The sequence below is a fragment of the Phyllobates terribilis genome, unplaced genomic scaffold (genome assembly GCF_046119375.1).
Source record: "Phyllobates terribilis strain yellow unplaced genomic scaffold, ASM4611937v1 Scaffold_636__1_contigs__length_917067, whole genome shotgun sequence".
Taxonomy (NCBI): Eukaryota; Metazoa; Chordata; class Amphibia; order Anura; family Dendrobatidae; genus Phyllobates; species Phyllobates terribilis.
In genome coordinates this window covers 497,533-524,872 of record NW_027363396.1, presented here as the reverse complement: position 1 = coordinate 524,872, position 27,340 = coordinate 497,533, and the positions used below count along the sequence as shown (strand labels likewise).

Below are 27,340 nucleotides of genomic sequence, written 5' to 3'. Positions count from 1 at the left end.
ACAGACTAATCAACCAAACTTTTTGGGTTGGGTTCTCTTTTATAGTCTGCAGGCATTAAATGAAAGAAGTCAGTGTTCCAGCAGAAGGAGACAACGTTTCAGAAAAGGCATTGTAGCAAACCAAAAAAGAAATTTTAAGCGCAGCAGAGTAACCAGCGCACATACCTGTTAGCTCAGGTGAGTTTAAAAGGCTGCTGTTGATAACAAGGGCATTTGCTAAATAGATGGTGTGTGTGCAACAATATACTGAAAGGTCAATTATATTGTGCAGCTTATCTCACCACCTGTAGTTATTTAGGAGAAAGCTCCAAAATGCTTGCCTAATATGTCTGTTTATCCAAAAGGAAGTAAAAAGGGAGAGCTAGAAAGATAGCATTGCATCACATTACATGGCAATGCAATGCACAGTTGCTGAAGTTGAACCAAAATGAGCTTGTAATCTGGCTTCTGCAACTTTGAACATGAAAAATCCAATGAGGAGAAGAAAAGCAAAGCCAAAGAGTCCATCCCAAAATCCGACAAACAAGCAAAATGAACAAAAAACATTGAATTCAATTCTTTCTGATTTTAGAAACTGCATTAAAGAAGGGGTGCACCGGTCCTGGAGATACTGCAATACCAGGTCAATGCGTGGAGTGGACAGAGCAAGCTCTTTTTCCATCTCCCTGTTCTAAAAATCCATTTAATATATGGTCCCCAGATAGGGGACGTATCAGATATTAAACTGATAAGAACAGATACTACACTTGATCTTAGCCAAAAGGCCGAGAAGCGATAACCAGAATTGGTTTCAAACTACGGAGCCACCCAAGGATCCTGAAAAGTCCATTTGTGGAGATGAGCTCCTGGACTCCCGTTAAGAAGACATGTTGTCAACCTCTAGATCCCTTACATGCCTGCACTTTTCGGCTTGCTGCTGCTGCAATCCACGCGTTTTAGATCTGCATAACTCCACCTCTTTAAACACAGCACCTTCACCCCCTGCTGTTCCCACCCGCCTCAACACCGTTGGAAGGGAGGAGAACCAATTAAGGCGGGGGTGGGGTGGAACGAGCAGCTGTCTACCCTTAGCAGGAGGGCTCCTGATTACATACCTCTCCTGCTGCTGCTGCTGCTGGCTGTCCAGCAGCAGACTGAAGGTGGCTGCTGCTGTGCACAGGTATATAAAGGCTCAGAGCCTATTATGACACGCGCAGCCAGCGTTCCATTGCCACATTCCATCTACTGCAGGCAGGATACCTGGCTGGCTGAATGTCGCTGAGAAGCTCACAGAGACCGCCATAAGCAACAGTTTAACAGAGTGCCACAGACTAATCAACCAAACTTTTTGGGTTGGGTTCTCTTTTATAGTCTGCAGGCATTAAATGAAAGAAGTCAGTGTTCCAGCAGAAGGAGACAACGTTTCAGAAAAGGCATTGTAGCAAACCAAAAAAGAAATTTTAAGCGCAGCAGAGTAACCAGCGCACATACCTGTTAGCTCAGGTGAGTTTAAAAGGCTGCTGTTGATAACAAGGGCATTTGCTAAATAGATGGTGTGTGTGCAACAATATACTGAAAGGTCAATTATATTGTGCAGCTTATCTCACCACCTGTAGTTATTTAGGTGAAAGCTCCAAAATGCTTGCCTAATATGTCTGTTTATCCAAAAGGAAGTAAAAAGGGAGAGCTAGAAAGATAGCATTGCATCACATTACATGGCAATGCAATGCACAGTTGCTGAAGTTGAACCAAAATGAGCTTGTAATCTGGCTTCTGCAACTTTGAACATGAAAAATCCAATGAGGAGAAGAAAAGCAAAGCCAAAGAGTCCATCCCAAAATCCGACAAACAAGCAAAATGAACAAAAAACATTGAATTCAATTCTTTCTGATTTTAGAAACTGCATTAAAGAAGGGGTGCACCGGTCCTGGAGATACTGCAATACCTGGTCAATGCGTGGAGTGGACAGAGCAAGCTCTTTTTCCATCTCCCTGTTCTAAAAATCCATTTAATATATGGTCCCCAGATAGGGGACGTATCAGATATTAAACTGATAAGAACAGATACTACACTTGATCTTAGCCAAAAGGCCGAGAAGCGATAACCAGAATTGGTTTCAAACTACGGAGCCACCCAAGGATCCTGAAAAGTCCATTTGTGGAGATGAGCTCCTGGACTCCCGTTAAGAAGACATGTTGTCAACCTCTAGATCCCTTACATGCCTGCACTTTTCGGCTTGCTGCTGCTGCAATCCACGCGTTTTAGATCTGCATAACTCCACCTCTTTAAACACAGCACCTTCACCCCCTGCTGTTCCCACCCGCCTCAACACCGTTGGAAGGGAGGAGAACCAATTAAGGCGGGGGGTGGGGTGGAACGAGCAGCTGTCTACCCTTAGCAGGAGGGCTCCTGATTACATACCTCTCCTGCTGCTGCTGCTGCTGGCTGTCCAGCAGCAGACTGAAGGTGGCTGCTGCTGTGCACAGGTATATAAAGGCTCAGAGCCTATTATGACACGCGCAGCCAGCGTTCCATTGCCACATTCCATCTACTGCAGGCAGGATACCTGGCTGGCTGAATGTCGCTGAGAAGCTCACAGAGACCGCCATAAGCAACAGTTTAACAGAATGCCACAGACTAATCAACCAAACTTTTTGGGTTGGGTTCTCTTTTATAGTCTGCAGGCATTAAATGAAAGAAGTCAGTGTTCCAGCAGAAGGAGACAACGTTTCAGAAAAGGCATTGTAGCAAACCAAAAAAGAAATTTTAAGCACAGCAGAGTAACCAGCGCACATACCTGTTAGCTCAGGTGAGTTTAAAAGGCTGCTGTTGATAACAAGGGCATTTGCTAAATAGATGGTGTGTGTGCAACAATATACTGAAAGGTCAATTATATTGTGCAGCTTATCTCACCACCTGTAGTTATTTAGGTGAAAGCTCCAAAATGCTTGCCTAATATGTCTGTTTATCCAAAAGGAAGTAAAAAGGGAGAGCTAGAAAGATAGCATTGCATCACATTACATGGCAATGCAATGCACAGTTGCTGAAGTTGAACCAAAATGAGCTTGTAATCTGGCTTCTGCAACTTTGAACATGAAAAATCCAATGAGGAGAAGAAAAGCAAAGCCAAAGAGTCCATCCCAAAATCCGACAAACAAGCAAAATGAACAAAAAACATTGAATTCAATTCTTTCTGATTTTAGAAACTGCATTAAAGAAGGGGTGCACCGGTCCTGGAGATACTGCAATACCAGGTCAATGCGTGGAGTGGACAGAGCAAGCTCTTTTTCCATCTCCCTGTTCTAAAAATCCATTTAATATATGGTCCCCAGATAGGGGACGTATCAGATATTAAACTGATAAGAACAGATACTACACTTGATCTTAGCCAAAAGGCCGAGAAGCGATAACCAGAATTGGTTTCAAACTACGGAGCCACCCAAGGATCCTGAAAAGTCCATTTGTGGAGATGAGCTCCTGGACTCCCGTTAAGAAGACATGTTGTCAACCTCTAGATCCCTTACATGCCTGCACTTTTCGGCTTGCTGCTGCTGCAATCCACGCGTTTTAGATCTGCATAGCTCCACCTCTTTAAACACAGCACCTTCACCCCCTGCTGTTCCCACCCGCCTCAACACCGTTGGAAGGGAGGAGAACCAATTAAGGCGGGGGGTGGGGTGGAACGAGCAGCTGTCTACCCTTAGCAGGAGGGCTCCTGATTACATACCTCTCCTGCTGCTGCTGCTGCTGGCTGTCCAGCAGCAGACTGAAGGTGGCTGCTGCTGTGCACAGGTATATAAAGGCTCAGAGCCTATTATGACACGCGCAGCCAGCGTTCCATTGCCACATTCCATCTACTGCAGGCAGGATACCTGGCTGGCTGAATGTCGCTGAGAAGCTCACAGAGACCGCCATAAGCAACAGTTTAACAGAATGCCACAGACTAATCAACCAAACTTTTTGGGTTGGGTTCTCTTTTATAGTCTGCAGGCATTAAATGAAAGAAGTCAGTGTTCCAGCAGAAGGAGACAACGTTTCAGAAAAGGCATTGTAGCAAACCAAAAAAGAAATTTTAAGCGCAGCAGAGTAACCAGCGCACATACCTGTTAGCTCAGGTGAGTTTAAAAGGCTGCTGTTGATAACAAGGGCATTTGCTAAATAGATGGTGTGTGTGCAACAATATACTGAAAGGTCAATTATATTGTGCAGCTTATCTCACCACCTGTAGTTATTTAGGTGAAAGCTCCAAAATGCTTGCCTAATATGTCTGTTTATCCAAAAGGAAGTAAAAAGGGAGAGCTAGAAAGATAGCATTGCATCACATTACATGGCAATGCAATGCACAGTTGCTGAAGTTGAACCAAAATGAGCTTGTAATCTGGCTTCTGCAACTTTGAACATGAAAAATCCAATGAGGAGAAGAAAAGCAAAGCCAAAGTGTCCATCCCAAAATCCGACAAACAAGCAAAATGAACAAAAAACATTGAATTCAATTCTTTCTGATTTTAGAAACTGCATTAAAGAAGGGGTGCACCGGTCCTGGAGATACTGCAATACCAGGTCAATGCGTGGAGTGGACAGAGCAAGCTCTTTTTCCATCTCCCTGTTCTAAAAATCCATTTAATATATGGTCCCCAGATAGGGGACGTATCAGATATTAAACTGATAAGAACAGATACTACACTTGATCTTAGCCAAAAGGCCGAGAAGCGATAACCAGAATTGGTTTCAAACTACGGAGCCACCCAAGGATCCTGAAAAGTCCATTTGTGGAGATGAGCTCCTGGACTCCCGTTAAGAAGACATGTTGTCAACCTCTAGATCCCTTACATGCCTGCACTTTTCGGCTTGCTGCTGCTGCAATCCACGCGTTTTAGATCTGCATAACTCCACCTCTTTAAACACAGCACCTTCACCCCCTGCTGTTCCCACCCGCCTCAACACCGTTGGAAGGGAGGAGAACCAATTAAGGCGGGGGGTGGGGTGGAACGAGCAGCTGTCTACCCTTAGCAGGAGGGCTCCTGATTACATACCTCTCCTGCTGCTGCTGCTGCTGGCTGTCCAGCAGCAGACTGAAGGTGGCTGCTGCTGTGCACAGGTATATAAAGGCTCAGAGCCTATTATGACACGCGCAGCCAGCGTTCCATTGCCACATTCCATCTACTGCAGGCAGGATACCTGGCTGGCTGAATGTCGCTGAGAAGCTCACAGAGACCGCCATAAGCAACAGTTTAACAGAATGCCACAGACTAATCAACCAAACTTTTTGGGTTGGGTTCTCTTTTATAGTCTGCAGGCATTAAATGAAAGAAGTCAGTGTTCCAGCAGAAGGAGACAACGTTTCAGAAAAGGCATTGTAGCAAACCAAAAAAGAAATTTTAAGCGCAGCAGAGTAACCAGCGCACATACCTGTTAGCTCAGGTGAGTTTAAAAGGCTGCTGTTGATAACAAGGGCATTTGCTAAATAGATGGTGTGTGTGCAACAATATACTGAAAGGTCAATTATATTGTGCAGCTTATCTCACCACCTGTAGTTATTTAGGTGAAAGCTCCAAAATGCTTGCCTAATATGTCTGTTTATCCAAAAGGAAGTAAAAAGGGAGAGCTAGAAAGATAGCATTGCATCACATTACATGGCAATGCAATGCACAGTTGCTGAAGTTGAACCAAAATGAGCTTGTAATCTGGCTTCTGCAACTTTGAACATGAAAAATCCAATGAGGAGAAGAAAAGCAAAGCCAAAGAGTCCATCCCAAAATCCGACAAACAAGCAAAATGAACAAAAAACATTGAATTCAATTCTTTCTGATTTTAGAAACTGCATTAAAGAAGGGGTGCACCGGTCCTGGAGATACTGCAATACCAGGTCAATGCGTGGAGTGGACAGAGCAAGCTCTTTTTCCATCTCCCTGTTCTAAAAATCCATTTAATATATGGTCCCCAGATAGGGGACGTATCAGATATTAAACTGATAAGAACAGATTTTGATTGAAGCTGCATCCAAGGCACTGAAAAATGTGACCGAAGTCACACCAAAACTGCGCACGAGGCGAGGATTCATGTGGACCCTTCCCGGAGGAGAGGGTCCCCAATAAACCATCCCCATCCCTCCGAGCCAGAAGGCCACAGCGAGGGTCAGGGATCTCCGATGCTCTCCCTAGCCGAAGCCGGAGAAGAGCCGTTTTCGTGCTCCCAGCTTCCATCTAGGCTGCCACCCTAGTGGAGCTGGAGCCTGTGTTGGTTTCTCAGCCCAAAGCTGACCGGACCTCCGACCGGGTTTATAAAAATTCCCCTTCCTAGCCCGGAGGCCAGGAATAGGGGGGGTTGCTCAGAAAGTATGATTGGCAAAGGTGCGGCGTGCTACGAAGCCAAGTCTTTCTGGGGTTCCCAGTCCCAGTAAGCTTGGACTCCCACCAGGGCGCCTACTCCTGGGGCACATTGCTCCAAAGCCCTCACACTTACCCAGACTAGTGACTTCGATCCTGGAGGGCCATGTTTTCCATCAGATAACTCTATGAGCCACCTGGCGTACTAACAAGTGCACCAAACCAGTGTGTAATATGCATCAATTTACTAGGGCAGCCCAAGGACAAAACTGCCTTTTCAAATGATACTACACTTGATCTTAGCCAAAAGGCCGAGAAGCGATAACCAGAATTGGTTTCAAACTACGGAGCCACCCAAGGATCCTGAAAAGTCCATTTGTGGAGATGAGCTCCTGGACTCCCGTTAAGAAGACATGTTGTCAACCTCTAGATCCCTTACATGCCTGCACTTTTCGGCTTGCTGCTGCTGCAATCCACGCGTTTTAGATCTGCATAACTCCACCTCTTTAAACACAGCACCTTCACCCCCTGCTGTTCCCACCCGCCTCAACACCGTTGGAAGGGAGGAGAACCAATTAAGGCGGGGGGTGGGGTGGAACGAGCAGCTGTCTACCCTTAGCAGGAGGGCTCCTGATTACATACCTCTCCTGCTGCTGCTGCTGCTGGCTGTCCAGCAGCAGACTGAAGGTGGCTGCTGCTGTGCACAGGTATATAAAGGCTCAGAGCCTATTATGACACGTGCAGCCAGCGTTCCATTGCCACATTCCATCTACTGCAGGCAGGATACCTGGCTGGCTGAATGTCGCTGAGAAGCTCACAGAGACCGCCATAAGCAACAGTTTAACAGAATGCCACAGACTAATCAACCAAACTTTTTGGGTTGGGTTCTCTTTTATAGTCTGCAGGCATTAAATGAAAGAAGTCAGTGTTCCAGCAGAAGGAGACAACGTTTCAGAAAAGGCATTGTAGCAAACCAAAAAAGAAATTTTAAGCGCAGCAGAGTAACCAGGAGCACATACCTGTTAGCTCAGGTGAGTTTAAAAGGCTGCTGTTGATAACAAGGGCATTTGCTAAATAGATGGTGTGTGTGCAACAATATACTGAAAGGTCAATTATATTGTGCAGCTTATCTCACCACCTGTAGTTATTTAGGTGAAAGCTCCAAAATGCTTGCCTAATATGTCTGTTTATCCAAAAGGAAGTAAAAAGGGAGAGCTAGAAAGATAGCATTGCATCACATTACATGGCAATGCAATGCACAGTTGCTGAAGTTGAACCAAAATGAGCTTGTAATCTGGCTTCTGCAACTTTGAACATGAAAAATCCAATGAGGAGAAGAAAAGCAAAGCCAAAGAGTCCATCCCAAAATCCGACAAACAAGCAAAATGAACAAAAAACATTGAATTCAATTCTTTCTGATTTTAGAAACTGCATTAAAGAAGGGGTGCACCGGTCCTGGAGATACTGCAATACCAGGTCAATGCGTGGAGTGGACAGAGCAAGCTCTTTTTCCATCTCCCTGTTCTAAAAATCCATTTAATATATGGTCCCCAGATAGGGGACGTATCAGATATTAAACTGATAAGAACAGATTTTTTTTTTTTTTTTTTTTTTTCTTTCTACTCAGATCTTTAAGTCCACCATCACAAGTCATCATGTTAAAATGGTTTCAAACTTAAAAGTTTCCTCATTGTAGATAGCAAACTGGATCTTTTTTTTTTTTTTTCCTTTTTTTGTTGTTGTAAATTTACAGCTTATATTATTTTCCATATTCCAGTTTATTTTCGTTTTAACTTTAGAATTTCCATTTTTTACAGGGGGGTACATATGGTGCAACAAGAACATCACAAGGTAAGTACATTCCAATCTTTTTGCTTCCAAATTTCATTAGCTTTTTTATCACCAAACAACACCTTATCTCTCCAGAAATATAAAAACATATAACTTAGGCATAACTTAATACATTCTTGTACCGATACTTCCTTATGTTTAAAAATCAAAATATTCCGAGTTTTCCAAAGCGCCATTTTCACACAAGATAAAATTATCCATACAACCTTGAACACTTCATCCTTGACACCCAACCCGTAAAAAATCCTATTAAAATCTAGAAAATTAACACCACTTAGAGCTTTAACTAAATTACTAATCTTTCTCCATACTAATTGCGCATAACAACAGTTCCAAAAAATGTGCATAGCTGTTTCGCTAGCAGCACATTTACGTCTTGGGCATTTTTCAAACCGTACCAATCCTCTTCTATATTGGAAATCTCGAGTTGGCAGACAGTCTTTAATACTACACCATATTAAGTCCTTGTGTTCATTAGTCAAACACTTAAAATTTGCATTAATCCAAATTTTATCTACAACATTATCGGAAAATCGCTCTACCGGACTAGCTATCACCCTGCTTTCTAAGACTTTTAAAATGTTCTTATGATTTCCAAGTATTTTAAGATCCATATTCATTAATTTAAAATCCCTCAGAATTCTTTCTAAAATAATATAATTCCCAGATGGCATAAACTTATATGGCCGATCCAAATGCATTTGTAACCATTTGTATTTCCTAATAAAAAAACCCAAATTGTATGTTAAAAAGGTTTTCAGCCTAGAAACTGGTCCTAATAAAGTGCATATGCAATTAGCTAAATACTTGGCATAAATGAAGGTTCTGATGTCTGGGAAGCCTTTCCCTCCTTTCCCTTTAATTTTGTACAACTCTTCCCTTTTTACCCTTTCCATTTTTGACTTCCATAGGAAATTAAAACATAACTTAATTATCTTTTTCATTACATTAATAGGAGGTATAAAAACAGTTGAAATGTATAAAATTATCGGAAGTAAGACCTGCTTTATTATCAAGATTTTGCCTTCCATTGTTAAACTTCTCAAGTTCCAAAAATCAATCTTTTTCCTTACCCTTTCAAGCAGGGACTCCCAATTCCTCACATTCCCACATGTCTCTGTAAAAAATACCCCTAAAACTTTAATTTCCATTACTCTCATCAGCATGCAATCCGAATTTAAAAGAAATTTACCCATAGTTAAAACACCTGATTTTTCTAAATTTATTTTAAAACCAGATGCTCCACCAAACCACACAACTGTCCTTAAAACTCTATGAAGACTCTTAATGTCCCGCACTAAAACTGACACATCATCCATATAAGCTAAAACCTTCACTTGGTCATTCCTACTGCCAGGAATAAAAAAGCCATTAATAACTTTATCTTTCCTAAAAGCAGTTAAAAGGGGTTCTATTGCACAAATGAAAAGTATAGGCGACAGGGGGCACCCCTGCTTAACCCCACAATTAATATTAATATTTTCCGATAAAAAACCATTAATAGAAATCTTACTAAAACATAACTTATACAGACATTTAATACGTTCAATAAAAACACCAGGACATCCTATTTTTTTTAAAACGGCAAATAAAAACTCATGAGCAACCCTATCATATGCCTTCTCAAAATCAAGGGAAACAAGGGCCAAGTCCTGCTTCCTATCAGCCACATCCCATATTATATCTCTCAGTAAGATTAGCGTGTCGGTAATCTTACGATTCGGGACTGCACAAGACTGATCCACCTCAATAACCGACCCTATCACACTCTTTAATCTATTGGCCAATAGTTTTGCATATACTTTATAGTCTGTATTTAGCAGCGTAATAGGCCTCCAATTTTTAATCAGTTCTTTTCCTCCTTTTTTATATAATAAAACAATAAGGCCTTCTGCCCATGACTTGGGAATATTAAAAGAGGACTCCACTTCTGAAAACAACTCATAAAAATCTTCCCCTATAATATCCCACACAACCCTGTAAAACTCCACAGGGAGGCCATCCACACCTGGTGTCTTCTGATTTTGTAAAGTGCAAATAGTATTAAATATCTCCTCCTTAGTAAACTCCCTAGATAAAAGTAATTTTTCTTCCTCACTAAGAGCTTTATCCAGAACCTCTAAAAAATGGTTTTTCAATGATTCATCAATCTTTTTTCGAGAAAACAGATCATCATAAAATATTTTGGCCTGCAATGCTTTCCCTTCTGGGCTCACCTCACCCTCTAAGACCTCAATAAAATCCTTTTTTCCACATATTTTTTTAAAGAAAAACTTAGTGCATTTCTCATCCTCATCCAGGACCTTTACCCTAGAGTTGAAGATGATTTCTTTTCCCTTCTCTTTTAGTGCATTCTGAATTTTCTCCTTTACCTCACTAATACTGCTGTCCATATTAACTCCATTGTTTTGAAAATAATAATAACACTGCAAATTAGCATTTAACGCATCATAAAACTGCCTTTTCTCATACGCTTTCCTCTTTCCCAATTTAACAAAGAAGGTTCTGATCTTACCCTTCATAAAATCCCACCAGTCTAAAATACACTTAAAACCCTTTTTGTTAAGTTTTAATTCATTATAAAAAACCTTAAAGTCTTCTTTAAAATTCTCCCCCTGTAATAAAGAAACATTCAGTTTCCAATGCGAAGGTTTTTTCTTACCGCAAGGGTCTATTGCTAAAGTGCATCCCAATAACTTATGATCCGAAAAAGGATTAATACTTGTCTTAAAAGAGGAACATTTAAAAGAATCAGACATAAAAAAGTGATCAATCCTAGACGTAAAACCTCTGTTTGACCACGTAACTTCAAATTCTTTTTTACTACCATCCATAGCCCATGCATCCTTTAAACTGAAGGCAGAAATTATGTTCTTAAGGCAGGTTACCGACCCATCCCGTACATTATTTAACTGGCAGTTAAAATCCCCACCAATTAAAATCGGATCCGCACCTGATAAAAAAAGCTGTAAAATCTCGAATAAATGTAATCTTTGATTTTTCTCAGTATGAGCATAAATATTAAAACAACGCACCCTTTTACCCTCCCTCATTACTTCTACACATAGAATACGACCAGGGTAAATTTCCTCATACTTCACCACCTCCCACTCACTAGAGCACAAAAAACCCACCCCATCACTTTTCAATTCATTCCCACCAGAAAAAACCATGTTACCCTTCCATATTCCACGTAAATATTCATAGCTCATTTTCCTTTCTAAATTACATTCTTGTAAAAAAATAAAATCGCATTTCTCATTATTCAAAAAATCATATAATGCAGTGCGTTTGTATAAATTGTTCAACCCCTGAACATTCAGGGATACAACAGTAATCATCTTCTAGTAATAGGCCCAGGGCTAATCCCTCCGCCCTCATCTACCAAAGGTGATTTCACATCCACAATTAAGGATTCTTGATCAGAAGAACTTGAGGGAGATACATCCCCAAACAAAGAAGACGCGTCACCACGAGATTTTTTCCCACCCAAGTCCTCCATGATCTCCTGTTGCTCTTCTTCCCATGTACTCCTTTTCAAAGATTTTGAACTTAAGTCCATATTTTCCTGGGCACAAGGAATCCCTGACGACATCTCTGATAATACCGCCAGAGCAGCAACTGTATCCACAATACCTTGTTGCCCCTCCTTTTCCTCTTCCAATGTTCCTTCCTCTCTTCCATCTTCTTTCCTCTCTCCTTCTTTCTTTTTATCTTCTTTCTTCTTGTCTTCCTTCTTCTTGTCTTCCTTCTTCTTTTCTTCCTTCTTCTTTACTTCCTTCTTCTTTTCTTCCTTCTTCCTTTCTTCTTTCTTCTTTTCTTCAGCTTTCTTCCTCTCTTCTCTTTTTTCTCTATTACTTAGAGGTGCCAGAACCTCTACTTCCTGCGCCACATTAGAAGAACTTTCTGATCCTCCATCCTCCATCTGCCCACCATCCCCTTGTTTATCTTCAGCATCAGCCTCAGATGTTTGCCTGGCTTGCATTGGGCACTCTCTCGCCTGATGAACCGGGCCAGAACATACTTCACAAGGGGCGCAATTTTCATCCATATGGCCATATTTCCGACATCGTTTACAATATGGTGGCATATTAGAAAAAAACAAAAAGCCTCTATCTCTATTTATGAACACGACTGGTGGGGGTCTTAAGACACCCCCCTCCACTGACGGGTCCTTTTTAAAAACGACCTGATACAGTCTCTTGCCGTTCCAGGCCCCAAAACCAGTCGTACAACGTTTTTTCATAATTAATACGGAGCAAAACCTTCTTAAGTATGAAGTCACTTGCTCATCAGATATGAAAGGGTTATACATATGTATTGTTAGCATCCTTTGATCAAATTGAAAGCGAGGCGTGGCTGAAATTCCTTCCAATACCTCACTATGCTCACAGGCTGCAGCATATCTAAAACTGGAAAAAACCCTCTCACATACACCAGCACCTCTCAAAGTCACATCGTGTACTCCTCTGTTAGAAAATGACTGAACACAAAAGTACTCATCCTTGCTGATATGCAAGATAGGAGTAAAGACTTTCCTGTACAAAAAGTCCAAGTTTTTAACTTGCCTAAATTCCACACTCACCACAAACCGGATGGTGTCCTTCATGTAGGCATCGTCCTGATCCAAATTCATCTCCATTTCCACACAGAGAAAATTCAAAAGAAAGCCCGATGACGTCCAAAAATAACAGCACCAGACTCGATCCCTTCTGTTCAGCAGCGTCCAGAACTCCAGTCCTGAAGAAATCCTCCTCCACGATCCAGAATTCCTTCCACGCCGAAAGGTACGAGAAACACCTTCCTTCCTTCCCAATAGCAGCAGTTCCAATCGGAAAAGGCCGAGAAAGAATTCCAGTGATCACGAACCTGCCTCCTGACACCAATCACAAGGATCGTGCCAAAAGGCCGAGAAGCGATAACCAGAATTGGTTTCAAACTACGGAGCCACCCAAGGATCCTGAAAAGTCCATTTGTGGAGATGAGCTCCTGGACTCCCGTTAAGAAGACATGTTGTCAACCTCTAGATCCCTTACATGCCTGCACTTTTCGGCTTGCTGCTGCTGCAATCCACGCGTTTTAGATCTGCATAACTCCACCTCTTTAAACACAGCACCTTCACCCCCTGCTGTTCCCACCCGCCTCAACACCGTTGGAAGGGAGGAGAACCAATTAAGGCGGGGGGTGGGGTGGAACGAGCAGCTGTCTACCCTTAGCAGGAGGGCTCCTGATTACATACCTCTCCTGCTGCTGCTGCTGCTGGCTGTCCAGCAGCAGACTGAAGGTGGCTGCTGCTGTGCACAGGTATATAAAGGCTCAGAGCCTATTATGACACGCGCAGCCAGCGTTCCATTGCCACATTCCATCTACTGCAGGCAGGATACCTGGCTGGCTGAATGTCGCTGAGAAGCTCACAGAGACCGCCATAAGCAACAGTTTAACAGAATGCCACAGACTAATCAACCAAACTTTTTGGGTTGGGTTCTCTTTTATAGTCTGCAGGCATTAAATGAAAGAAGTCAGTGTTCCAGCAGAAGGAGACAACGTTTCAGAAAAGGCATTGTAGCAAACCAAAAAAGAAATTTTAAGCGCAGCAGAGTAACCAGCGCACATACCTGTTAGCTCAGGTGAGTTTAAAAGGCTGCTGTTGATAACAAGGGCATTTGCTAAATAGATGGTGTGTGTGCAACAATATACTGAAAGGTCAATTATATTGTGCAGCTTATCTCACCACCTGTAGTTATTTAGGTGAAAGCTCCAAAATGCTTGCCTAATATGTCTGTTTATCCAAAAGGAAGTAAAAAGGGAGAGCTAGAAAGATAGCATTGCATCACATTACATGGCAATGCAATGCACAGTTGCTGAAGTTGAACCAAAATGAGCTTGTAATCTGGATTCTGCAACTTTGAACATGAAAAATCCAATGAGGAGAAGAAAAGCAAAGCCAAAGAGTCCATCCCAAAATCCAACAAACAAGCAAAATGAACAAAAAACATTGAATTCAATTCTTTCTGATTTTAGAAACTGCATTAAAGAAGGGGTGCACCGGTCCTGGAGATACTGCAATACCAGGTCAATGCGTGGAGTGGACAGAGCAAGCTCTTTTTCCATCTCCCTGTTCTAAAAATCCATTTAATATATGGTCCCCAGATAGGGGACGTATCAGATATTAAACTGATAAGAACAGATACTACACTTGATCTTAGCCAAAAGGCCGAGAAGCGATAACCAGAATTGGTTTCAAACTACGGAGCCACCCAAGGATCCTGAAAAGTCCATTTGTGGAGATGAGCTCCTGGACTCCCGTTAAGAAGACATGTTGTCAACCTCTAGATCCCTTACATGCCTGCACTTTTCGGCTTGCTGCTGCTGCAATCCACGCGTTTTAGATCTGCATAACTCCACCTCTTTAAACACAGCACCTTCACCCCCTGCTGTTCCCACCCGCCTCAACACCGTTGGAAGGGAGGAGAACCAATTAAGGCGGGGGGTGGGGTGGAACGAGCAGCTGTCTACCCTTAGCAGGAGGGCTCCTGATTACATACCTCTCCTGCTGCTGCTGCTGCTGGCTGTCCAGCAGCAGACTGAAGGTGGCTGCTGCTGTGCACAGGTATATAAAGGCTCAGAGCCTATTATGACACGCGCAGCCAGCGTTCCATTGCCACATTCCATCTACTGCAGGCAGGATACCTGGCTGGCTGAATGTCGCTGAGAAGCTCACAGAGACCGCCATAAGCAACAGTTTAACAGAATGCCACAGACTAATCAACCAAACTTTTTGGGTTGGGTTCTCTTTTATAGTCTGCAGGCATTAAATGAAAGAAGTCAGTGTTCCAGCAGAAGGAGACAACGTTTCAGAAAAGGCATTGTAGCAAACCAAAAAAGAAATTTTAAGCGCAGCAGAGTAACCAGCGCACATACCTGTTAGCTCAGGTGAGTTTAAAAGGCTGCTGTTGATAACACGGGCATTTGCTAAATAGATGGTGTGTGTGCAACAATATACTGAAAGGTCAATTATATTGTGCAGCTTATCTCACCACCTGTAGTTATTTAGGTGAAAGCTCCAAAATGCTTGCCTAATATGTCTGTTTATCCAAAAGGAAGTAAAAAGGGAGAGCTAGAAAGATAGCATTGCATCACATTACATGGCAATGCAATGCACAGTTGCTGAAGTTGAACCAAAATGAGCTTGTAATCTGGCTTCTGCAACTTTGAACATGAAAAATCCAATGAGGAGAAGAAAAGCAAAGCCAAAGAGTCCATCCCAAAATCCGACAAACAAGCAAAATGAACAAAAAACATTGAATTCAATTCTTTCTGATTTTAGAAACTGCATTAAAGAAGGGGTGCACCGGTCCTGGAGATACTGCAATACCAGGTCAATGCGTGGAGTGGACAGAGCAAGCTCTTTTTCCATCTCCCTGTTCTAAAAATCCATTTAATATATGGTCCCCAGATAGGGGACGTATCAGATATTAAACTGATAAGAACAGATACTACACTTGATCTTAGCCAAAAGGCCGAGAAGCGATAACCAGAATTGGTTTCAAACTACGGAGCCACCCAAGGATCCTGAAAAGTCCATTTGTGGAGATGAGCTCCTGGACTCCCGTTAAGAAGACATGTTGTCAACCTCTAGATCCCTTACATGCCTGCACTTTTCAGCTTGCTGCTGCTGCAATCCACGCGTTTTAGATCTGCATAACTCCACCTCTTTAAACACAGCACCTTCACCCCCTGCTGTTCCCACCCGCCTCAACACCGTTGGAAGGGAGGAGAACCAATTAAGGCGGGGGGTGGGGTGGAACGAGCAGCTGTCTACCCTTAGCAGGAGGGCTCCTGATTACATACCTCTCCTGCTGCTGCTGCTGCTGGCTGTCCAGTAGCAGACTGAAGGTGGCTGCTGCTGTGCACAGGTATATAAAGGCTCAGAGCCTATTATGACACGCGCAGCCAGCGTTCCATTGCCACATTCCATCTACTGCAGGCAGGATACCTGGCTGGCTGAATGTCGCTGAGAAGCTTACAGAGACCGCCATAAGCAACAGTTTAACAGAATGCCACAGACTAATCAACCAAACTTTTTGGGTTGGGTTCTCTTTTATAGTCTGCAGGCATTAAATGAAAGAAGTCAGTGTTCCAGCAGAAGGAGACAACGTTTCAGAAAAGGCATTGTAGCAAACCAAAAAAGAAATTTTAAGCGCAGCAGAGTAACCAGCGCACATACCTGTTAGCTCAGGTGAGTTTAAAAGGCTGCTGTTGATAACAAGGGCATTTGCTAAATAGATGGTGTGTGTGCAACAATATACTGAAAGGTCAATTATATTGTGCAGCTTATCTCACCACCTGTAGTTATTTAGGTGAAAGCTCCAAAATGCTTGCCTAATATGTCTGTTTATCCAAAAGGAAGTAAAAAGGGAGAGCTAGAAAGATAGCATTGCATCACATTACATGGCAATGCAATGCACAGTTGCTGAAGTTGAACCAAAATGAGCTTGTAATCTGGCTTCTGCAACTTTGAACATGAAAAATCCAATGAGGAGAAGAAAAGCAAAGCCAAAGAGTCCATCCCAAAATCCGACAAACAAGCAAAATGAACAAAAAACATTGAATTCAATTCTTTCTGATTTTAGAAACTGCATTAAAGAAGGGGTGCACCGGTCCTGGAGATACTGCAATACCAGGTCAATGCGTGGAGTGGACAGAGCAAGCTCTTTTTCCATCTCCCTGTTCTAAAAATCCATTTAATATATGGTCCCCAGATAGGGGACGTATCAGATATTAAACTGATAAGAACAGATACTACACTTGATCTTAGCCAAAAGGCCGAGAAGCGATAACCAGAATTGGTTTCAAACTACGGAGCCACCCAAGGATCCTGAAAAGTCCATTTGTGGAGATGAGCTCCTGGACTCCCGTTAAGAAGACATGTTGTCAACCTCTAGATCCCTTACATGCCTGCACTTTTCGGCTTGCTGCTGCTGCAATCCACGCGTTTTAGATCTGCATAACTCCACCTCTTTAAACACAGCACCTTCACCCCCTGCTGTTCCCACCCGCCTCAACACCGTTGGAAGGGAGGAGAACCAATTAAGGCGGGGGGGTGGGGTGGAACGAGCAGCTGTCTACCCTTAGCAGGAGGGCTCCTGATTACATACCTCTCCTGCTGCTGCTGCTGCTGGCTGTCCAGCAGCAGACTGAAGGTGGCTGCTGCTGTGCACAGGTATATAAAGGCTCAGAGCCTATTATGACACGCGCAGCCAGCGTTCCATTGCCACATTCCATCTACTGCAGGCAGGATACCTGGCTGGCTGAATGTCGCTGAGAAGCTCACAGAGACCGCCATAAGCAACAGTTTAACAGAATGCCACAGACTAATCAACCAAACTTTTTGGGTTGGGTTCTCTTTTATAGTCTGCAGGCATTAAATGAAAGAAGTCAGTGTTCCAGCAGAAGGAGACAACGTTTCAGAAAAGGCATTGTAGCAAACCAAAAAAGAAATTTTAAGCGCAGCAGAGTAACCAGCGCACATACCTGTTAGCTCAGGTGAGTTTAAAAGGCTGCTGTTGATAACAAGGGCATTTGCTAAATAGATGGTGTGTGTGCAACAATATACTGAAAGGTCAATTATATTGTGCAGCTTATCTCACCACCTGTAGTTATTTAGGTGAAAGCTCCAAAATGCTTGCCTAATATGTCTGTTTATCCAAAAGGAAGTAAAAAGGGAGAGCTAGAAAGATAGCATTGCATCACATTACATGGCAATGCAATGCACAGTTGCTGAAGTTGAACCAAAATGAGCTTGTAATCTGGCTTCTGCAACTTTGAACATGAAAAATCCAATGAGGAGAAGAAAAGCAAAGCCAAAGAGTCCATCCCAAAATCCGACAAACAAGCAAAATGAACAAAAAACATTGAATTCAATTCTTTCTGATTTTAGAAACTGCATTAAAGAAGGGGTGCACCGGTCCTGGAGATACTGCAATACCAGGTCAATGCGTGGAGTGGACAGAGCAAGCTCTTTTTCCATCTCCCTGTTCTAAAAATCCATTTAATATATGGTCCCCAGATAGGGGACGTATCAGATATTAAACTGATAAGAACAGATACTACACTTGATCTTAGCCAAAAGGCCGAGAAGCGATAACCAGAATTGGTTTCAAACTACGGAGCCACCCAAGGATCCTGAAAAGTCCATTTGTGGAGATGAGCTCCTGGACTCCCGTTAAGAAGACATGTTGTCAACCTCTAGATCCCTTACATGCCTGCACTTTTCGGCTTGCTGCTGCTGCAATCCACGCGTTTTAGATCTGCATAACTCCACCTCTTTAAACACAGCACCTTCACCCCCTGCTGTTCCCACCCGCCTCAACACCGTTGGAAGGGAGGAGAACCAATTAAGGCGGGGGGTGGGGTGGAACGAGCAGCTGTCTACCCTTAGCAGGAGGGCTCCTGATTACATACCTCTCCTGCTGCTGCTGCTGCTGGCTGTCCAGCAGCAGACTGAAGGTGGCTGCTGCTGTGCACAGGTATATAAAGGCTCAGAGCCTATTATGACACGCGCAGCCAGCGTTCCATTGCCACATTCCATCTACTGCAGGCAGGATACCTGGCTGGCTGAATGTCGCTGAGAAGCTCACAGAGACCGCCATAAGCAACAGTTTAACAGAATGCCACAGACTAATCAACCAAACTTTTTGGGTTGGGTTCTCTTTTATAGTCTGCAGGCATTAAATGAAAGAAGTCAGTGTTCCAGCAGAAGGAGACAACGTTTCAGAAAAGGCATTGTAGCAAACCAAAAAAGAAATTTTAAGCGCAGCAGAGTAACCAGCGCACATACCTGTTAGCTCAGGTGAGTTTAAAAGGCTGCTGTTGATAACAAGGGCATTTGCTAAATAGATGGTGTGTGTGCAACAATATACTGAAAGGTCAATTATATTGTGCAGCTTATCTCACCACCTGTAGTTATTTAGGTGAAAGCTCCAAAATGCTTGCCTAATATGTCTGTTTATCCAAAAGGAAGTAAAAAGGGAGAGCTAGAAAGATAGCATTGCATCACATTACATGGCAATGCAATGCACAGTTGCTGAAGTTGAACCAAAATGAGCTTGTAATCTGGCTTCTGCAACTTTGAACATGAAAAATCCAATGAGGAGAAGAAAAGCAAAGCCAAAGAGTCCATCCCAAAATCCGACAAACAAGCAAAATGAACAAAAAACATTGAATTCAATTCTTTCTGATTTTAGAAACTGCATTAAAGAAGGGGTGCACCGGTCCTGGAGATACTGCAATACCAGGTCAATGCGTGGAGTGGACAGAGCAAGCTCTTTTTCCATCTCCCTGTTCTAAAAATCCATTTAATATATGGTCCCCAGATAGGGGACGTATCAGATATTAAACTGATAAGAACAGATTTTTTTTTTTTTTTTTTTTTTTTAAAACCTATTCAGGTTAAAATTAAAGTCCACTCCACAGTCCTCTTCTCCCCAAAGGGAGACAAGACGTGGACTCCAACTTAAATCATCATCAGGTTTTGGTACTTTTAATGTCAGAAAAAAAAATTACAAAAATACAACAATACTTTCAAAGAAAGAAATGTTTCAGAACCTGAATGGATACCAAAAAAATAAAAATTAAATTATAACTGTATTAACAACAGTAATAACATCAAGTAAAATACTTGTAACCATTATCAAAAGCATGAACCCCAACCCAACTCAGAACCTTAAGGGACAAATCTTCAACCCTTGATGCTGAAAAAACTTGTTTCGATACACCATCTGGTATTCTATATTTCACACAAAAAACATTTTTATCTCTTATTAGTTCTTTCCTAACATTCTCTATAAGATAGTCCAAACGTTTCTCATCATACAACTTACGGTACAACCGGTTAAAATATTCTGCATTCTTTATAAACATAGGTTGTTGAAAAACAACTATATTTTCTTCCATTGCCACCTCCACTTCCTGTTCCTTTCTCTATTCTTGCTTTTTAACCTTACCACGGCCAGTTCCCTGACTTACACCTCCCATTTCACTCTCTACCCTATCCCCCCAATCTACTCTTGTTTTCTCCATCTCCCTCTGCACTCCTACAGGTTTGCTTTCTTTTCCCTTTACCACCAACACCTTTTCTACACTTTCCTCCTTTCTCTCTACCAAAACCTTTTTAACCACTACCTCCTTCTCTTTATTTCTTTTCCTCTTTGGGCAATTCTTAAAAACATGCGTATCTTCCTGACACAAGTTGCACTTCCTCCGATCTTTACAATCCTTTGACTCATGATCACCTTTTTTGCAAAAACCACATACACCACCCGAACAATTTTCCTTTCCATGCCCGTATTGACGACAAACTCGACAAAAAGTGGGTATACCACTGAAAAAAATATCAACATTTATATTACCCAACTTAAACCTAGCTGGGGGAAGCAACACAGTCCCCTGCTCATCTTCTTTGAAACGGACCAAAAATTTCCACTTCGAAGTCCAAAAACCAAATTCATTATAAATCTTCCCTTTTGGTGTTACTGACAAACAAAAAAACTCCAAAAATGTAAGAACATCCTCTTCGTCCACCAATGGAGAGTACATTTTAACAATGATCCATTTATCTCTAACGGGGAAGTGTGGCATTACACTTATCCCCTCCATTCTTTTATCCTGGCTTGCAGCAGTCATTTTCCTTGGATATCCTTCAAAAAAAACTTTGTCAACAAAAACTATATCATAAACACCCCTCCTGGGGTAGTCCATTATCGCCAACACTTCTTCTGTCTTCAAACCAAAAAGATCCACAAGAACTTAACTCATCACATACCTAAAATCCTTTTGATCTCGAAAGTTCTCCTGAACAACCAAACGAATAGAATTCTGCACCTTAGCGAATTCAGGCACATGATCTTCCTCTCCTTCATGTGATGCTGCAGACATCTTCTTCACAAACAGGTTCTCCTCTTCTCAATAGAAACCTTCAACACCGAAGTGCCAGGTAGATGATCGCCTCCCGTTGCCCGGGGACTAATCCGACTCCCTAATAGCAGCAGGGAGGTGAAGCCCTGCTGAAAAACAGAGCGATCCCCCCAGGCCAAGGAGCCGGGTACCCCGAGCACCTCTCAGCCAAGAACAAGGCAGCAGCCGCTAGATCACTGCACTTGATCTTAGCCAAAAGGCCGAGAAGCGATAACCAGAATTGGTTTCAAACTACGGAGCCACCCAAGGATCCTGAAAAGTCCATTTGTGGAGATGAGCTCCTGGACTCCCATTAAGAAGACATGTTGTCAACCTCTAGATCCCTTACATGCCTGCACTTTTCGGCTTGCTGCTGCTGCAATCCACGCGTTTTAGATCTGCATAACTCCACCTCTTTAAACACAGCACCTTCACCCCCTGCTGTTCCCACCCGCCTCAACACCGTTGGAAGGGAGGAGAACCAATTAAGGCGGGGGGTGGGGTGGAACGAGCAGCTGTCTACCCTTAGCAGGAGGGCTCCTGATTACATACCTCTCCTGCTGCTGCTGCTGCTGGCTGTCCAGCAGCAGACTGAAGGTGGCTGCTGCTGTGCACAGGTATATAAAGGCTCAGAGCCTATTATGACACGCGCAGCCAGCGTTCCATTGCCACATTCCATCTACTGCAGGCAGGACACCTGGCTGGCTGAATGTCGCTGAGAAGCTCACAGAGACCGCCATAAGCAACAGTTTAACAGAATGCCACAGACTAATCAACCAAACTTTTTGGGTTGGGTTCTCTTTTATAGTCTGCAGGCATTAAATGAAAGAAGTCAGTGTTCCAGCAGAAGGAGACAACGTTTCAGAAAAGGCATTGTAGCAAACCAAAAAAGAAATTTTAAGCGCAGCAGAGTAACCAGCGCACATACCTGTTAGCTCAGGTGAGTTTAAAAGGCTGCTGTTGATAACAAGGGCATTTGCTAAATAGATGGTGTGTGTGCAACAATATACTGAAAGGTCAATTATATTGTGCAGCTTATCTCACCACCTGTAGTTATTTAGGTGAAAGCTCCAAAATGCTTGCCTAATATGTCTGTTTATCCAAAAGGAAGTAAAAAGGGAGAGCTAGAAAGATAGCATTGCATCACATTACATGGCAATGCAATGCACAGTTGCTGAAGTTGAACCAAAATGAGCTTGTAATCTGGCTTCTGCAACTTTGAACATGAAAAATCCAATGAGGAGAAGAAAAGCAAAGCCAAAGAGTCCATCAAAAAATCCAACAAACAAGCAAAATGAACAAAAAACATTGAATTCAATTCTTTCTGATTTTAGAAACTGCATTAAAGAAGGGGTGCACCGGTCCTGGAGATACTGCAATACCAGGTCAATGCGTGGAGTGGACAGAGCAAGCTCTTTTTCCATCTCCCTGTTCTAAAAATCCATTTAATATATGGTCCCCAAATAGGGGACGTATCAGATATTAAACTGATAAGAACAGATACTACACTTGATCTTAGCCAAAAGGCCGAGAAGCGATAACCAGAATTGGTTTCAAACTACGGAGCCACCCAAGGATCCTGAAAAGTCCATTTGTGGAGATGAGCTCCTGGACTCCCGTTAAGAAGACATGTTGTCAACCTCTAGATCCCTTACATGCCTGCACTTTTCGGCTTGCTGCTGCTGCAATCCACGCGTTTTAGATCTGCATAACTCCACCTCTTTAAACACAGCACCTTCACCCCCTGCTGTTCCCACCCGCCTCAACACCGTTGGAAGGGAGGAGAACCAATTAAGGCGGGGGGTGGGGTGGAACGAGCAGCTGTCTACCCTTAGCAGGAGGGCTCCTGATTACATACCTCTCCTGCTGCTGCTGCTGCTGGCTGTCCAGCAGCAGACTGAAGGTGGCTGCTGCTGTGCACAGGTATATAAAGGCTCAGAGCCTATTATGACACGCGCAGCCAGCGTTCCATTGCCACATTCCATCTACTGCAGGCAGGATACCTGGCTGGCTGAATGTCGCTGAGAAGCTCACAGAGACCGCCATAAGCAACAGTTTAACAGAATGCCACAGACTAATCAACCAAACTTTTTGGGTTGGGTTCTCTTTTATAGTCTGCAGGCATTAAATGAAAGAAGTCAGTGTTCCAGCAGAAGGAGACAACGTTTCAGAAAAGGCATTGTAGCAAACCAAAAAAGAAATTTTAAGCGCAGCAGAGTAACCAGCGCACATACCTGTTAGCTCAGGTGAGTTTAAAAGGCTGCTGTTGATAACAAGGGCATTTGCTAAATAGATGGTGTGTGTGCAACAATATACTGAAAGGTCAATTATATTGTGCAGCTTATCTCACCACCTGTAGTTATTTAGGTGAAAGCTCCAAAATGCTTGCCTAATATGTCTGTTTATCCAAAAGGAAGTAAAAAGGGAGAGCTAGAAAGATAGCATTGCATCACATTACATGGCAATGCAATGCACAGTTGCTGAAGTTGAACCAAAATGAGCTTGTAATCTGGCTTCTGCAACTTTGAACATGAAAAATCCAATGAGGAGAAGAAAAGCAAAGCCAAAGAGTCCATCCCAAAATCCGACAAACAAGCAAAATGAACAAAAAACATTGAATTCAATTCTTTCTGATTTTAGAAACTGCATTAAAGAAGGGGTGCACCGGTCCTGGAGATACTGCAATACCAGGTCAATGCGTGGAGTGGACAGAGCAAGCTCTTTTTCCATATCCCTGTTCTAAAAATCCATTTAATATATGGTCCCCAGATAGGGGACGTATCAGATATTAAACTGATAAGAACAGATACTACACTTGATCTTAGCCAAAAGGCTGAGAAGCGATAACCAGAATTGGTTTCAAACTACGGAGCCACCCAAGGATCCTGAAAAGTCCATTTGTGGAGATGAGCTCCTGGACTCCCGTTAAGAAGACATGTTGTCAACCTCTAGATCCCTTACATGCCTGCACTTTTCGGCTTGCTGCTGCTGCAATCCACGCGTTTTAGATCTGCATAACTCCACCTCTTTAAACACAGCACCTTCACCCCCTGCTGTTCCCACCCGCCTCAACACCGTTGGAAGGGAGGAGAACCAATTAAGGCGGGGGGTGGGGTGGAACGAGCAGCTGTCTACCCTTAGCAGGAGGGCTCCTGATTACATACCTCTCCTGCTGCTGCTGCTGCTGGCTGTCCAGCAGCAGACTGAAGGTGGCTGCTGCTGTGCACAGGTATATAAAGGCTCAGAGCCTATTATGACACGCGCAGCCAGCGTTCCATTGCCACATTCCATCTACTGCAGGCAGGATACCTGGCTGGCTGAATGTCGCTGAGAAGCTCACAGAGACCGCCATAAGCAACAGTTTAACAGAATGCCACAGACTAATCAACCAAACTTTTTGGGTTGGGTTCTCTTTTATAGTCTGCAGGCATTAAATGAAAGAAGTCAGTGTTCCAGCAGAAGGAGACAACGTTTCAGAAAAGGCATTGTAGCAAACCAAAAAAGAAATTTTAAGCGCAGCAGAGTAACCAGCGCACATACCTGTTAGCTCAGGTGAGTTTAAAAGGCTGCTGTTGATAACACGGGCATTTGCTAAATAGATGGTGTGTGTGCAACAATATACTGAAAGGTCAATTATATTGTGCAGCTTATCTCACCACCTGTAGTTATTTAGGTGAAAGCTCCAAAATGCTTGCCTAATATGTCTGTTTATCCAAAAGGAAGTAAAAAGGGAGAGCTAGAAAGATAGCATTGCATCACATTACATGGCAATGCAATGCACAGTTGCTGAAGTTGAACCAAAATGAGCTTGTAATCTGGCTTCTGCAACTTTGAACATGAAAAATCCAATGAGGAGAAGAAAAGCAAAGCCAAAGAGTCCATCCCAAAATCCGACAAACAAGCAAAATGAACAAAAAACATTGAATTCAATTCTTTCTGATTTTAGAAACTGCATTAAAGAAGGGGTGCACCGGTCCTGGAGATACTGCAATACCAGGTCAATGCGTGGAGTGGACAGAGCAAGCTCTTTTTCCATCTCCCTGTTCTAAAAATCCATTTAATATATGGTCCCCAGATAGGGGACGTATCAGATATTAAACTGATAAGAACAGATACTACACTTGATCTTAGCCAAAAGGCCGAGAAGCGATAACCAGAATTGGTTTCAAACTACGGAGCCACCCAAGGATCCTGAAAAGTCCATTTGTGGAGATGAGCTCCTGGACTCCCGTTAAGAAGACATGTTGTCAACCTCTAGATCCCTTACATGCCTGCACTTTTCGGCTTGCTGCTGCTGCAATCCACGCGTTTTAGATCTGCATAACTCCACCTCTTTAAACACAGCACCTTCACCCCCTGCTGTTCCCACCCACCTCAACACCGTTGGAAGGCAGGAGAACCAATTAAGGCGGGGGGTGGGGTGGAACGAGCAGCTGTCTACCCTTAGCAGGAGGGCTCCTGATTACATACCTCTCCTGCTGCTGCTGCTGCTGGCTGTCCAGCAGCAGACTGAAGGTGGCTGCTGCTGTGCACAGGTATATAAAGGCTCAGAGCCTATTATGACACGCGCAGCCAGCGTTCCATTGCCACATTCCATCTACTGCAGGCAGGATACCTGGCTGGCTGAATGTCGCTGAGAAGCTCACAGAGACCGCCATAAGCAACAGTTTAACAGAATGCCACAGACTAATCAACCAAACTTTTTGGGTTGGGTTCTCTTTTATAGTCTGCAGGCATTAAATGAAAGAAGTCAGTGTTCCAGCAGAAGGAGACAACGTTTCAGAAAAGGCATTGTAGCAAACCAAAAAAGAAATTTTAAGCGCAGCAGAGTAACCAGCGCACATACCTGTTAGCTCAGGTGAGTTTAAAAGGCTGCTGTTGATAACAAGGGCATTTGCTAAATAGATGGTGTGTGTGCAACAATATACTGAAAGGTCAATTATATTGTGCAGCTTATCTCACCACCTGTAGTTATTTAGGTGAAAGCTCCAAAATGCTTGCCTAATATGTCTGTTTATCCAAAAGGAAGTAAAAAGGGAGAGCTAGAAAGATAGCATTGCATCACATTACATGGCAATGCAATGCACAGTTGCTGAAGTTGAACCAAAATGAGCTTGTAATCTGGCTTCTGCAACTTTGAACATGAAAAATCCAATGAGGAGAAGAAAAGCAAAGCCAAAGAGTCCATCCCAAAATCCGACAAACAAGCAAAATGAACAAAAAACATTGAATTCAATTCTTTCTGATTTTAGAAACTGCATTAAAGAAGGGGTGCACCGGTCCTGGAGATACTGCAATACCAGGTCAATGCGTGGAGTGGACAGAGCAAGCTCTTTTTCCATCTCCCTGTTCTAAAAATCCATTTAATATATGGTCCCCAGATAGGGGACGTATCAGATATTAAACTGATAAGAACAGATACTACACTTGATCTTAGCCAAAAGGCCGAGAAGCGATAACCAGAATTGGTTTCAAACTACAGAGCCACCCAAGGATCCTGAAAAGTCCATTTGTGGAGATGAGCTCCTGGACTCCCGTTAAGAAGACATGTTGTCAACCTCTAGATCCCTTACATGCCTGCACTTTTCGGCTTGCTGCTGCTGCAATCCACGCGTTTTAGATCTGCATAACTCCACCTCTTTAAACACAGCACCTTCACCCCCTGCTGTTCCCACCCGCCTCAACACCGTTGGAAGGGAGGAGAACCAATTAAGGCGGGGGGTGGGGTGGAACGAGCAGCTGTCTACCCTTAGCAGGAGGGCTCCTGATTACATACCTCTCCTGCTGCTGCTGCTGCTGGCTGTCCAGCAGCAGACTGAAGGTGGCTGCTGCTGTGCACAGGTATATAAAGGCTCAGAGCCTATTATGACACGCGCAGCCAGCGTTCCATTGCCACATTCCATCTACTGCAGGCAGGATACCTGGCTGGCTGAATGTCGCTGAGAAGCTCACAGAGACCGCCATAAGCAACAGTTTAACAGAATGCCACAGACTAATCAACCAAACTTTTTGGGTTGGGTTCTCTTTTATAGTCTGCAGGCATTAAATGAAAGAAGTCAGTGTTCCAGCAGAAGGAGACAACGTTTCAGAAAAGGCATTGTAGCAAACCAAAAAAGAAATTTTAAGCGCAGCAGAGTAACCAGCGCACATACCTGTTAGCTCAGGTGAGTTTAAAAGGCTGCTGTTGATAACAAGGGCATTTGCTAAATAGATGGTGTGTGTGCAACAAT

At 43.1% G+C, this 27,340-nt stretch overlaps 13 non-coding genes and 3 pseudogenes across 13 annotated transcripts; all 16 read right to left on the bottom strand.

Moving 5' to 3' along the window:
• Positions 1–585: 585 nt before the first annotated feature.
• LOC141234292 (U2 spliceosomal RNA) lies at positions 586–776 on the bottom strand. The gene has a single exon (XR_012300274.1). It is a non-coding gene; the product is annotated as a U2 spliceosomal RNA (small nuclear RNA).
• Positions 777–1,890: 1,114 nt separating this feature from the next.
• LOC141234455 (U2 spliceosomal RNA) lies at positions 1,891–2,081 on the bottom strand. Its single transcript, XR_012300435.1, has one exon. It is a non-coding gene; the product is annotated as a U2 spliceosomal RNA (small nuclear RNA).
• Positions 2,082–3,196: 1,115 nt separating this feature from the next.
• LOC141234291 (U2 spliceosomal RNA) lies at positions 3,197–3,387 on the bottom strand. Its single transcript, XR_012300273.1, has one exon. It is a non-coding gene; the product is annotated as a U2 spliceosomal RNA (small nuclear RNA).
• Positions 3,388–4,502: 1,115 nt separating this feature from the next.
• On the bottom strand, positions 4,503–4,693 carry LOC141234290 (U2 spliceosomal RNA). Its single transcript, XR_012300272.1, has one exon. It is a non-coding gene; the product is annotated as a U2 spliceosomal RNA (small nuclear RNA).
• A 1,115-nt stretch (positions 4,694–5,808) lies between these two features.
• Positions 5,809–5,988, bottom strand: LOC141234509 (U2 spliceosomal RNA; annotated as a pseudogene).
• Positions 5,989–6,512: 524 nt separating this feature from the next.
• LOC141234632 (U2 spliceosomal RNA) lies at positions 6,513–6,628 on the bottom strand (annotated as a pseudogene).
• Positions 6,629–7,744: 1,116 nt separating this feature from the next.
• On the bottom strand, positions 7,745–7,975 carry LOC141234594 (U2 spliceosomal RNA; annotated as a pseudogene).
• Positions 7,976–14,191: 6,216 nt separating this feature from the next.
• LOC141234289 (U2 spliceosomal RNA) lies at positions 14,192–14,382 on the bottom strand. Its single transcript, XR_012300271.1, has one exon. It is a non-coding gene; the product is annotated as a U2 spliceosomal RNA (small nuclear RNA).
• A 1,115-nt stretch (positions 14,383–15,497) lies between these two features.
• Positions 15,498–15,688, bottom strand: LOC141234288 (U2 spliceosomal RNA). The gene has a single exon (XR_012300270.1). It is a non-coding gene; the product is annotated as a U2 spliceosomal RNA (small nuclear RNA).
• Positions 15,689–16,803: 1,115 nt separating this feature from the next.
• On the bottom strand, positions 16,804–16,994 carry LOC141234287 (U2 spliceosomal RNA). The gene has a single exon (XR_012300269.1). It is a non-coding gene; the product is annotated as a U2 spliceosomal RNA (small nuclear RNA).
• A 1,116-nt stretch (positions 16,995–18,110) lies between these two features.
• LOC141234286 (U2 spliceosomal RNA) lies at positions 18,111–18,301 on the bottom strand. Its single transcript, XR_012300268.1, has one exon. It is a non-coding gene; the product is annotated as a U2 spliceosomal RNA (small nuclear RNA).
• Positions 18,302–19,416: 1,115 nt separating this feature from the next.
• LOC141234529 (U2 spliceosomal RNA) lies at positions 19,417–19,602 on the bottom strand. The gene has a single exon (XR_012300503.1). It is a non-coding gene; the product is annotated as a U2 spliceosomal RNA (small nuclear RNA).
• A 2,856-nt stretch (positions 19,603–22,458) lies between these two features.
• Positions 22,459–22,649, bottom strand: LOC141234194 (U2 spliceosomal RNA). Its single transcript, XR_012300177.1, has one exon. It is a non-coding gene; the product is annotated as a U2 spliceosomal RNA (small nuclear RNA).
• Positions 22,650–23,764: 1,115 nt separating this feature from the next.
• On the bottom strand, positions 23,765–23,955 carry LOC141234484 (U2 spliceosomal RNA). The gene has a single exon (XR_012300463.1). It is a non-coding gene; the product is annotated as a U2 spliceosomal RNA (small nuclear RNA).
• A 1,115-nt stretch (positions 23,956–25,070) lies between these two features.
• On the bottom strand, positions 25,071–25,261 carry LOC141234285 (U2 spliceosomal RNA). The gene has a single exon (XR_012300267.1). It is a non-coding gene; the product is annotated as a U2 spliceosomal RNA (small nuclear RNA).
• Positions 25,262–26,376: 1,115 nt separating this feature from the next.
• Positions 26,377–26,567, bottom strand: LOC141234283 (U2 spliceosomal RNA). The gene has a single exon (XR_012300265.1). It is a non-coding gene; the product is annotated as a U2 spliceosomal RNA (small nuclear RNA).
• Between the last annotated feature and the right edge of the window lie 773 nt (positions 26,568–27,340).